We start from the raw sequence: 12,665 nt of genomic DNA, 5'->3' as shown, positions 1-12,665 counted from the left end.
AGGAATCCTAAAAAAAAACAATTATTATTTGTTTGTTTGCTTGAAATAAAATAAACACGTCACAATACAGAAATATTGAGAGGTGCGCGCGCGCGTGTGTGTGGCACATCGTTCCCGAGAGGTTTACAAAGGTCACGATATATAAACATGGTGTCCTGGACTTGGAAAAAAATTACGATAAGATGCATTCATCCTTGAAGGATGAGAGAGTGCATTTACTCATCACGCTGTGTCAGCGCAATAAATAAGAAAAAGTGAGTTTTTTTGAGGTTTTTTGGTGCTGTTTTCTTCGCTGTGAAACATCGTCAGCACAATAAATGAGGGAAAATGAGTTTTTGAGGTTTTGGTGATCCCCAAATGAGTAAAGTGAGTTTTTGATGTTTTGGTGCTGTTTTCTACGCTGTGAAACATAGTCAGCGCAATAAATGAGGCGCGGAACGTGGAGAGAAAGTGAGTTTTTGAGGTTTTTTCGAGAGCCAATTGATGTCCGTGAACCGGTCCATAACCACTACTCGCGTGGGCTCTACCTTTGAAGGCGAAAACAGGAACATGCGTCACGAAAGCATTCAAGACAATTTTTCGCGAAAGCGGCGGCAGACGACCTCGGTTTCATCACATGGACAAAGGGAAGGAATTTTACAACGCCGTATTCCAAAAGTTTATTCGGAAACACGACGTTCGACATTACTCGACCTTCAGTGACGTCAAGGCCAGCATCGTGGAAAGATTCAATCGCACTCTGAAATCGCGCATGTGGTCACGCTTCACGCTTCAGGGAAACTACAAGTGGGTCACCATTCTTCCGGAACTCGTTAACGACTATAATCACACGGTGCACGGAACGATAGGCATGAAGCCAGCTGACGTTACCAAGTCCGACGAGCAGCGTTTAATTTCTAGCGTTTACTGTCCAAAGTACACACCCACGACAAAAAAAGCTAAATACAAAATTGGAGACCAGGTGAGGATCAGTAAATTGAAGCGAACGTTCGACAGGGGTTTCACACGAAACTGGAGCACTGAACGTTTTACCGTGGTTCGAGTTCTACCCGGGAACCGTCACACGTATATAATAAAGGACAGTGGCGGTGAAATTTTATTGGGACGCTTCTACGAGGAGGAACTCTCTAAAACTAAATACCCCGACACGTACCTTATCGAAAAAGTTTTGCGCAAGAGAGGTGACAAACTTTTGGTGAAATGGCTGGGACTTCTGGACACGAGTTGGATCGATTCGAACGAAGTGATTCTATGAGTACTTGGAATGTCGTGAAACGTCTACCTGATTCGGAAAGTCAAACGAAGAAAAGAAACGGCGAATTGCTCCCCGACAGCATACGATGTCTGATCGTAGGACCTTCGGGGTGCGGAAAGACGACACTGCTCATTGATAATTTTATCCTCGCACCCAATTGGTTAGACTGGGAAAACAGACACCTCTACGTATTTTCGAAAAGTCTCGCACAACCGAAATACCAGCGACTTATGAAACTGTACGAGGGACTGGGCATTGCAACTTTCGCATCCGAAATCATTCCACTGGACGATTGTCTCGAGAATTCCGTTGTGGTGTTCGACGACATGATCTTGGAAAATCAAAACGAGATTCGTAATTTTTTCACCCAAGGACGTCACAAAGGATTAGATTGTTTTTTACCTGGCACAAACTTTTTCCAAGGTTCCGAAACAACTGCTACGCGACAACGCTAATTTCATGTTTGTTTCGGCAAGACCACACCAATTTAAAACACGCACACGATGATTACGTAGGGGCTGACATAAATTACAATATATTTTCTAAATTCTGCTCCCACTGTTGGAACAGTGACGATTTCGGATTCGTGACCATCGACATGACTCGAAAAGCAAACCATGGAAAATATAGAAATAAAATAAACGTTTATCTAGACGTCTCAAAGGCTAACAAGAGGACAATTTCAGATTTGCAACAAGAAGAAAAAAATCCAAAAAAAATCAAAAATCGAGAATCTAAAAAATAAAATTTGAAAAACGTTCTTTTTTTTCAAACGTCTGACAAGCATATATAAAATAACCATTACAACAAAAAGTGAGTGTTAGAAAAAGTGGATAGTCTCAAGAGGTTGACAGCAAGAAAACTACGAGAACCGAACGTATAGGCTGAGAATTCGACGTTTCAAAAACCTTTCAACGTATATAGAAAAATGTCAAAACGTCAATTTCAAGAAGAGGACAATCTCAAGTTGCGGGAATACCTCGTGAAGCGCTTCAAAGGTTGGAAATCCGAGAATCGCGGATCCTACGAAGAGAAGAAACGTGATCGACGCCATCAGCGGTCTAGGTAAAGAAATTAAAAGTGTCACGGAACAAAATAAAATTTTGATCAACGAACTCGTACCGCTCGCAGCTAAAAGTTACACCGTACCCACGCCCATTTCGAGCATTCCTTCGACGCCGTTCGAACTGAAGGATGTACCGGTACAACGTCGAGCCATAGGTAGCACGTCGTCGTCTTCGGATAAAATCGAGTTGGGACCTTTGGCACGAGACTACCTGAGCACGGGGAAGTTCGACAAGGACGAAGTGTTCGGATTGTATCCGAGCATGGAAACCAACGAAGGCGGCGGTGTGGTGTGGAAGATTGGAAAATCGAAGGTGACCTTCGAAGGCAACGACATTAAAGTTAATTTAGGCGAGAAGGATAGTTGGACCAGGTATCCGGGTACAGTGGGACTGTGGGAACTCGTTGCCAAAAAGCAGCCGAAAGATTACCAGAGTTACAAGGAAATTCTGATCATGACGGATGCCTTGTACCAAAACAACGACGCCTCGCAGAATAGGGTGAAATTGAGCAGCGGCGAGAAGTACAGGAATCTCGTCAAACCGATTTGGAACCAGGTCAAAACAGGCAGCGGCGTCAAACGCTACAACACGTTACCCAAAGAATTCGTTTGGGTGAACGACGTGAGGAAGCTCGTGGACCGATTGTTGGTGATAGCCGGCGAAGAGAATGCAGGCAATCGTAATTTTTACAACGAGAAGGTTGGCATCGTGGACATGATCAGCACCAAACTTTCCAACTTCATCGTGAACGACGACAAGGGCATCGGCTACCTGATCAAAATCATCAACACGCTGCCTCCGAGATTCTGGAACGTGGCCGAAGGAAGGGGACTCGTGAACGACATCATCAACAAGTTACCTTTCGAGATGCATTTACCTGGCTACCAGTACTGCGGACCGGGTACCAAACTCGAGAAAAGATTGGAGAGAGGAGACAAGGGTGTGAATCCGTTGGACGCCGCATGCAAAGATCACGACATCGCCTACAACAACACGCAGACGGATCTGGATGCACGTCACGAAGCAGACAGAAAGTTAGAGCACGCAGCTTTCGAAAGATTCGTCAGCAGAGACGCATCGTTGGGTGAAAGAGTTGCAGCACTGGGCACCACCATCGCCATGAACACGAAACAAAAATTTGGGTGGGGTGTATAAATAACATACAGTAAAAAAAACAACATGGCTTGTATAACTGATTTGCCGCACGAACTGCTTAGAAAAATATTTAAACAGGTAGTAAACGGAGATGATAATAATCTTTTAATCATAGCGAGATCAACGCCGGATTTTCGCATCCCTTGTGAAATGGCTGTCAAGGACCGTCTTCGGGAGATCAGTGGCATGAGGTGAGGTGATCTCGACACTCTTCTTTCGGCAGCAGGGGAAAAATTAAACGAGAGGTTGGATGAATTGCACGAGGCGAGGCAGGTAAGAAGAAGATACACGGATGATTGGCGAAATTCTAAGCAGGAGACGGAAGAAATCATCACGCACATCATCGCGTTTTCCGAAGCACGGACTTTCTTTCTCTAACACTGACAAAAAAAATCTTCTATACAAAAAAATCTCGTGAAAAAAAAAGTATATATAAATAACACACATCGTGAATAAAAATTAAATTTCTCTAACACTCTGAAAATATTTTGCTCCTTCGATATGACTGAACAAAAATGAGTGACCTCCAAGTATTAAAACAAATGCTAAATTTGTCAGTCGAGTATGTAAAAATTCAGGAATTGGAAGTGGATAAACCTTACACGATAACTTCCGGTTCAATCGTTTCTACCCAGTATGGTCCCAAGGTGCGTCTGTTGCTCAACGGACAATACAGTCTATTTTTACCAGATCGATACGCTAACATGTTATCCGACGAGAAGCTATCTATTTTAATCGAGAACAAAACTCGAATCTTGTACAAGGGGACAAAGGAACTTCTTGGTAAGAAAACAAAGCACGTAATAGAATTTGTGTAACGGTGCTGTGCGGAGTATATATAAAATAACATCCCTTGAAAAAAAAATTACACGAAACAAAAAAAAATCTCAGAACATTTATATATAAATAACATACTGTAAAAAAAATTACACGAGAGAGGGAAACAAAAAAATCTCAGAACATTTATATATATAAATAACATAACGTGAAAAAATATATATAGAGCATCAACATGAAGCCCAAGGGTGTCGTGTACCAGATACCATACTCCAATCTTAAAAATCTAGGTGCCCTGGATGGCTTACTCACCAAGAAACAACGCGAGAAGAAACGTTCTTGCTTGACGAAAGGACACGGAATGAAATTACTTCTCAGCACACCTCAATTGAGACACTTGCAGCGTTCGCGGAAACAGCAAAAGATCGGAGGTTTCATATTCAGCATCCCGGCCATCCTGGCAGCATTGGGGGCCGTGGGAAGTTTGACCGGGGGTAGCGCCGCCATCGCGAAAACCGTCTTCGACTCGAAGAAGAACAAGGCGGAATTGGAAGAACAGAAACGTCACAACCTGGCCATGGAGAAGAAAGGGGGGAAGGGCGTGATGAAAAAGTTTAAAAAAAAGAAACAGCAGCACTCACCAACCGAGACATTGAATCTCTGATCGAACCATTACAAATCAAACACTTCAGAGGAGTTTTCATGTCCGACTCGTTACCTTCAACCGTCAAAAAAAAAGAATGTGGGGTAGTCAACTTGGACAGTCAAGAAAATCCAGGCACGCATTGGATATGTTACCACAAAAACGACAATAACAAAGCATTCGTTTTCGATTATTTCGGAGGTGATCCACCTACAAATTTAGTTCATTATCTGAAAACGAACAATCCTATATACTACAACGACGAACGCATTCAAAATTTCGGAGAGGAGAACTGCGGTCATCTCTGCCTCTCCATGCTCGCGTTTCTCTCTAAAATAAATAAGCCATCGGTGGAAGATTTCCAGAAAGCACTGTGGAACCTGAAACAGCATCACGACAATGAGCGTGTTCCATCTCACGAGCGAATCTTCGATCTTGAAACTCACGCTGCACGACGACATCGTATATCCTAAATCCGTAGCTCTGCTTGCATTCTACAGCATGTACCTCATACCTAACGTCACGCAGCACAACAACAAAATTAGCGTCGGAAGCGAACATATCGTCGTCACGCCAGGTCAATACAATCTTTCCACTTCGCAAGCTCAGTTACTCAAAGGCACGTACCTTTCTCAAAATTCGGTCACGCACAGAGTCGAAATCGTGTCGGCGACGGAGACCGTGGACCTGGGCACCATGGGAGAACTTTTAGGTTTCGAGAACGACACAAAACTCGAAGCTGGCATCTGTAACGTTTGTCCCTTTTGCGTGGGTCCAAACCTTACGTAATAAAAAATTGCTAGTCCAATTTTTAGCCATCGAGGGCGTTTTGCCTCTCGATTGCTCTCTCTGGTGCTGCCCCTGGCGGTGAATTTTTGCAGCTTATGCCTGCTCGGAAATCCCGCTGCACCAGGCACTTCAGTTCGCCCTCAGCCTTTCAACATAGCACGCCCACTTCGAACGGCTCGCTTCCGTTGCGATCCGCGTCATCTAGTCCACGCCGGCAAGAGTGTACCGATCCACGACTTGTAAAATTGACGTCTGCCACGCCGACCACTGAATGGGGAGAAGGTGAAGAAACGAGTACATAGACTCTAGTGGAAGGAAGGCCATGCAACTTTACGTGATTTGAACATTCGTGGGGAGGTATGTACAACAATCTCTAGACCGTGAATATGGCAATGTGAACATATATACCTTTTTTTTATTCATATTAGCATCAGTGATTGGCCCTCGTGTATTTTCCTTTTTTTTGTGAGGTGAACATTTCGTAGCGTTACAACCTAGCGTATATTTTGTTGACGCACGACGGCAAGGGCAAAACAAGCAAATCGAAGCATAGAATATAAAACTAGTGTGGACTCAGAATAAATTACGTGAACCAGGCCTTTTTTGTAAATTGGCGTTCGTAATAATTACAGAAACTGTGCGTGGCCATTGTTTATGAACCTTTTGAGTAAAACGCCTGTTGGGGCAAAAATTGGATTTTGAATTGTGCAACGAACTTATAGTTCCAGGTTAAATTAGACTTTTCTCGTGCGACGTCAAATGTGGGCGCATTCGCGGTTGAACCAAAAATAACGCAAAGGCATAGAATAACTACGATCCCTTCTGTTCCTTTTGTTTGTCTTTTCTCGTATCCCGATAATAGACATATCCGCATTGAGGTAGCACTAACGATGCATTTAGAAAAATGGGGACACAAAAGTAAAGTATAACGAGTAAAGTAAAATAAGGGTCGTTTTGGCCCGTGTGTTCGATTGAGTAAAGATGAGTCGTACGTTGTTATCCAAGCACGCAATGTGCGTTGTTTAATAGAGGTAAAACCTCGGTACGAAATATTATTATTATAGAGTAGTTGGCAAAAGATATAAGATTGTTTAAGTGGACGTGCACTTTGTAGTTTGCACTTGATTGTTAAAAATTGAATGGGGGAACTATCCGATACGTTAAATGGAGCGCTGGACGCTCGAATTGTTGATGATGAAAGTGTGTTGTTAAATTACTCATAGTAGCTACACTTTGGGTATGTTTGTATTAAATGAATGATGTACTGAATAGCAATCAAGAATACATTTGAGCTTGTTAATTAAAATTGTGTGGAATCTTAATTTCTGTTGCTGCATTCTAAACGGCAAGAATTGCGAAAATAAATAATTGGTTACAAAATAATCCATGATTTAACTAAACGAGAGAATTGGAGGTAAGGCTGCAGTCTTTTGGCACGTCTTTTGAATAGTAGATATAATAGTAATAATAGAAACGGGAAAGGAAATTACTTTGGAAGAATATTATAGCAATTTTACCTTTTTTACAGCGAAGAAGGCAGGTACTGCTATTTCCTGTTGAACCCTTTTGGAAACTTATTGTGCATGTTGTGCGACGCACGTGTTTCTTTGTTTTCAGGGCTCCTTCCCTATTTGTCTCGTGCTTCTTGTACTCGTCGCTCGTAAACTCTTGCGTCATTGTGCCGGAAGTACGACACAAAGAAGGGAAGTACACAACTTGTAACGTGAAGAGCGGGTCTTAAACCTTTTGAAGGTGAGTCGCCGCGTAGCCGCTTCCTTAATTACCGCGTGCAGTCTCATCAAATCCTGCTCCCACGTCACACATCAAGCACGTAGCAACCAACATTCCTAAATTTCTAGCCATCGAAACTCTGAACGTACACTGCAACGTGGCGGAAGGCATGATCACGAAATCCTCGGACGGGGGGTTGCTGGGAAGTCACAAGCAGACGGGAATCATAGCCACGTTCAAACCAAGTTCCGAGTTCATGGAACCGATCATCTACACACCCTCTTCGCCGATCTATTTTCCAGTATGTCGCAACCGCATAGACGACATAGAGTTGGTGGTGACGAACGAGAGAGGAGACGTGGTGGATTTCGCAGGTGCCACTACGAAGGCCATCGTGGAGATCAACGTATAATAAATAACCATACATAGTGGAAAAAAAATGGAGCAAATCGAAAATTACGAATTGCAATCTTTCCCTCCCAACCGTCGCACGTTCGCCAATTTGAAAGAAGCCAACAGGGAGATCGAATACGACGTGGACGTAGGGGATGGGTTTCTTTCATCCTCACAGAGCGGACCTCTACTTTCAATTCGACGTGGTGAAGAAAGAAAGCGGAGACGCGTTTCCCGCAGCAGCAAATTTGATACTCGTGGACAACTTCGTGCCTCACCTGTTCTCGCAGGTGGAGGTGAGGAAACACAACACCGTCATCGACAGAATCGATTATCCAGGCATCACGTCGACGGCAGTGGGAACGTTGAAATTATCCAAAACGGACGCGGCATACTATCAAGCGGGAGGATTCGAAGCGGGGACCAAAATATCGACGAGAAGTCACACGGTGCTCTTTCCCATGCGTCTGCTGCCGGGATTCTTCTCGGACTACAAGGAGATCATGTGGAAGGGAGGACTGAGGATCAGCTTTCGAAGAGCGGCCAACGACAACGACGCACTGATGCGATACACCAACTTGAACGCCGACGGCACGCCGATAGCCAACACTTTACCCGAAGCAGCCAAGTGCGTCATCCGGAGCATGGAGTTGAGAATGCCGATCGTGGAATACGAGACGAACTACGCCCTCAAGTACAAAGCGGAGATCTTGAAAATTCCGCAGGTGCCGATTCACTTTCACGGTTACCAGTGCGTGCAGAGGTTGGCGTCGGGAAGTCACATGGAATTCGACGTCACGACGCAGTTCAACAACATACAGTTCGTCATGCCAGATTTCGTCATTGTACCTTTTCAGACCGGTCGCGATAACAATCAGGAAAAAGATTCCAGTAAATTCGACGACTGCAAGATCAAGAACGTTTATCTCAAGAACGGAAGGAACGAAGTGTTCCCGCGCGAGAATTACAACCTCGACATGACCAAAAACGATTACCTAAAACTTTACGAAGCTTACACAGCTTACAAGCGCGTGACCGAGGGAAGCGTGGACATGTACTACACTCCCAGCGAATTCAAAATCCGCAGGCCGATGTTCGTCATCAACACGACGAAGAAGAAGCAGGTGGTGGTCAACGATCGCACATCAAGGTCGTCTGCGAGTTCCACGATGCCTTGCCTGCCGATACTCTGTGCAGCGTCATCCAGATTGCAGAGAAGTCTTTCGTCCACGACGTGAAGAACGAGAGGGTCACGGAGCAGTTTTAAAAAATAATTCGTAAAAAAAAAATAATTGCCACATACTAAAAAAAAAATCAACAAGGTTATATAAAATACAATGTAAGTTAGTTCGGTGCGCAAATTAAAAAAAAAATAACTCATGAAACTCTACAGAGGCATGGCTTTGATAGCCATGACCATTAGAACTTGGTGTTGTGCACCACGCACCCACTCTCTGGCGGGATATTTTTTTCTATTTTGAGGGTCTTAACAAAAATAATTTTGAATATCACACACACACCGCAGAAGATCACACACCGCAGAAGATCACACATGAGTTTTTTTTTTTAAAAAAAACAACAACATCGTAGCAGATTACGCTGAGAGCACAAGGTCGTAGTAGATTACTCTGAGGGACCTTACAGTAAGAGGAGACAGACTTATAGGAAAATGTCGTAAGTCATTTCAAAAGTGTAGGTCAAAGGACGAGGTAGCATAAAAGCAGGAGGTAAAAAATAGCTTAAAAAGTGATGCCAGAGCTTTTTTTTCTGTCCACTTTTCTCTCATTGTAGGTTAGTTTAGCCCGTAAAACTTCGTAAAATAAAAAAAAAAGTACGTCAAAAGGATGGTTCCAGAACGTACCATACCACCTTCATCAGGCACGGAACGTGGAGAGAAAGTGAGTTTTTTTTGAGGTTTTGGTGATCCTCAAATGAGTAAAGTTAGTTTTTGATGTTTTGGTGCTGTTTTCTTCGCTGCGAAACATCGTCAGCGCAATAAATGAGTCGCAGAACGTGGAGAGAAAGTGAGTTTTTGAGGTTTTTTTGATCCTCACTTGATGTCTTAGAACCCGGGCACCTACACTACTTGGTGCTGAGTAGTGTAAACTTATCGTTTCTAAGTCACACTTTGTAGGTATGCATTTGTAGCCTCTGTTTTTTACCAATCGAATATCAGTTTTTGACATATTTTGACAATTTTTTGTCGATGTTTTTGCGTTTAGCGATGTTTTAGTAAAATTTCCCTTTTTTCCCACTCACGCTTGGTAGGTATGCATTTGTAGCCTCTGTTTTTTACCAATCGAACATCAGTTTTTGACATATTTTGACAATTTTTTGTCGATGTTTTAGCGTTTAGCGATGTTTTAGTAAAATTTCCCTTTTTTTCCCACCTCACACTTGTAGATATACCACGATCTTACGTGATATAACTTAACCTATGCTTTTTTTATTACGTGCTAAACTACACGAGAGCCTCTACATGCTTTGACCTACTTTAGAGTAGACCCAAATAGAGAGTTTTGCGCCAGAAAGTGGGGCTCGGTGGGGCTCGCCTTAATGGTTTTCTCTTGTAAGGCATAAGCCCCATTTTCTCGCAGTGTTGCCAACACCTCACTCGATCACGATCTTACGTGATATAACTTAACCTATCTTACGATTTTTTTACGATCTTCAGTGATATAACTTAACCTATCATTTATTTTTTTATTTATTTATTTTATTTATTTATTTATTTAATAGAAGATTCCAAATACAGCGTTAGCCATTTTACATTGGAACGATTTTATAGAACATAAGGACAAAAAAAATAATAACATAATACAACAAAAAAATTAACAGAAAAATTACATGTGGTTAAGGGACTTACATACTTTTAGCTAACTTTCTTCTAAAACGGTCCAGATTTTCAAAAATGTCTATTTCGCTTCCTAGATTATTGTATTCACTGGGCAGTCTATGGAACAGAGAGCGCTGGATGAGGCACAATCTCGGCTTCTGAGAAGCAAAAAGTAGAGTGCTTCTTGTTGAGCGGGCAGGCACACGAAAGTGAATTTCCTGAAGAAGGCGGTCACTTCTGATGTTGCCATTCACTATTTTGTGTAGAAATATATGGTCAGCCAGTCTATGTCTCTCTTGAGGAGTTTGGATATTTAACATTTGCAGGAGGATGGACTTTTGCAAGTGTTTTGTGGACGGAATTCGGTGTCGAACAATGGCCAGGAAGAAATTTAGGACGGAATTTAGTCTATCTGAATTTGAGGGGCATGCCATAGACCAGATCGGAGAACAGTATTCAATTTTAGGTTACACAAAAGATTTGTAAAAGATGCTGAGGGCAGTCAAGTTGTTTATTTCCATGAAACGATAAAGAAGACCCAGCATACGCATTGAACCCCTTGTGACTGTAGAGATGTGCTCAGAAAAGGAAAGTTTCTCGTCAAATATGACCCCCAGGTCCTTTTGTGCGGCAACTCTTTGAACACAATTATTTCTGATGAAATATTTAGTATTAAATGTGTTTTTCTTCAAGGAGAAGGTCATGATAGTACATTTTTGAGGGTTGAGTTTTAAGTTCCATAATTCACACCACTTTATTAGAGAATCTAAATTCTTTTGCAGAAGTGTCATGTCACTGAAATTGGAGATTTTACTATATATTTTGCAATCGTCAGCGAACAAGAGAAGGTTTTTGCATGAATCGGAAAGATATTCTGGAAGATCATCAAGGTACAGGATGAAGAGAAGAGGTCCAAGAACACTGCCTTGAGGTACACCAGAAGATACAGCTTGATAAGAAGAAGACATTCCGGAAAGAACAACTTTTTGTTGTCTGTTTTGGAGGTAGTGCTTGAGTAGAGAGAGAAAGTTTCCATGAATATTGAAACGGTGGGATAATTTATGAAGCAGGAAATTGTGGTTTATAGAGTCAAAAGCTTTCGAAAAATCCAGATATATTACATCCAGTTGAGAGTTTTCAGATATAGAGTTGATAGCGTCAGATAATAAAATGCTTAAGTTGGTTAAGCAGGAGCTGCCTGGTAAGAAGCCGTGCTGTGCTGTATTTATATATGGAGAGGTAAATTTGTAGAGTCGGTCCTTTATTATCTTTTCACAGGCGATAGAAAGTGGTGAAAGAAGGGAAATAGGCCTATAAGAAGAAACAGCACACTTGTCTCCAGATTTATATAATGGTACCACGTTAGCATTTTTCCATGAATCTGGAAATGTACCCTCATTGAAGCATCTGTTTAATAAAATAGAGAAGGGAATAGCGATAGAAGAAGCAGCGTTTTTTAGGAAAATAGAAGGGATTTCATCAGGACCATTGGCACGATTTTGAGGCATTGAAGATAGGATGTTTTGCACTTCTTCTGGAGACGTGGAGAGAGACGTTAGAGAGTGACAGCAAACTGGACGGAGGTTGGGAAGGGATGAAGTCGGTGTATTCGAGGTTGTATTTATCGAGAAAAAAGAGTTAAAAAGATTAGCTTTGTCAGGGCCCTCTGCGCATACTGAGTCATGTTTTACTTTCAAAGGTATTCGGGAATTTTGCCTCCTCGAGTTGATTAGTGACCAAAAACGTTTGGGATTTGATTTGATATTGTTCGTGATGGCACCGATGTGTTCCCTGTATTTGGTCTTCTGCAATTGTTTAGAGTGACGTCGTAAGTCGGTGAAAGTTTTCCGTGTGTATTCATTAGGAAAATGTTTCCAGAGATCCCAGGCCTTTTTTCGGTTTCCAAGGGCAAGTAAGAGCTCAGAGTCGAACCAGGAAGGGTATTTGCTTGATTTCGTATTTTTGAGTGGCACGTAATCCTTCATCACTGCATGAATCACATCAGTCAGCACGTCACAC

This window comes from Lepisma saccharinum, chromosome 19 (genome assembly GCF_977018435.1).
Source record: "Lepisma saccharinum chromosome 19, izLepSacc3.1, whole genome shotgun sequence".
Lineage (NCBI taxonomy): Eukaryota > Metazoa > Arthropoda > Insecta > Zygentoma > Lepismatidae > Lepisma > Lepisma saccharinum.
This window is presented reverse-complemented; position numbering follows the sequence as displayed.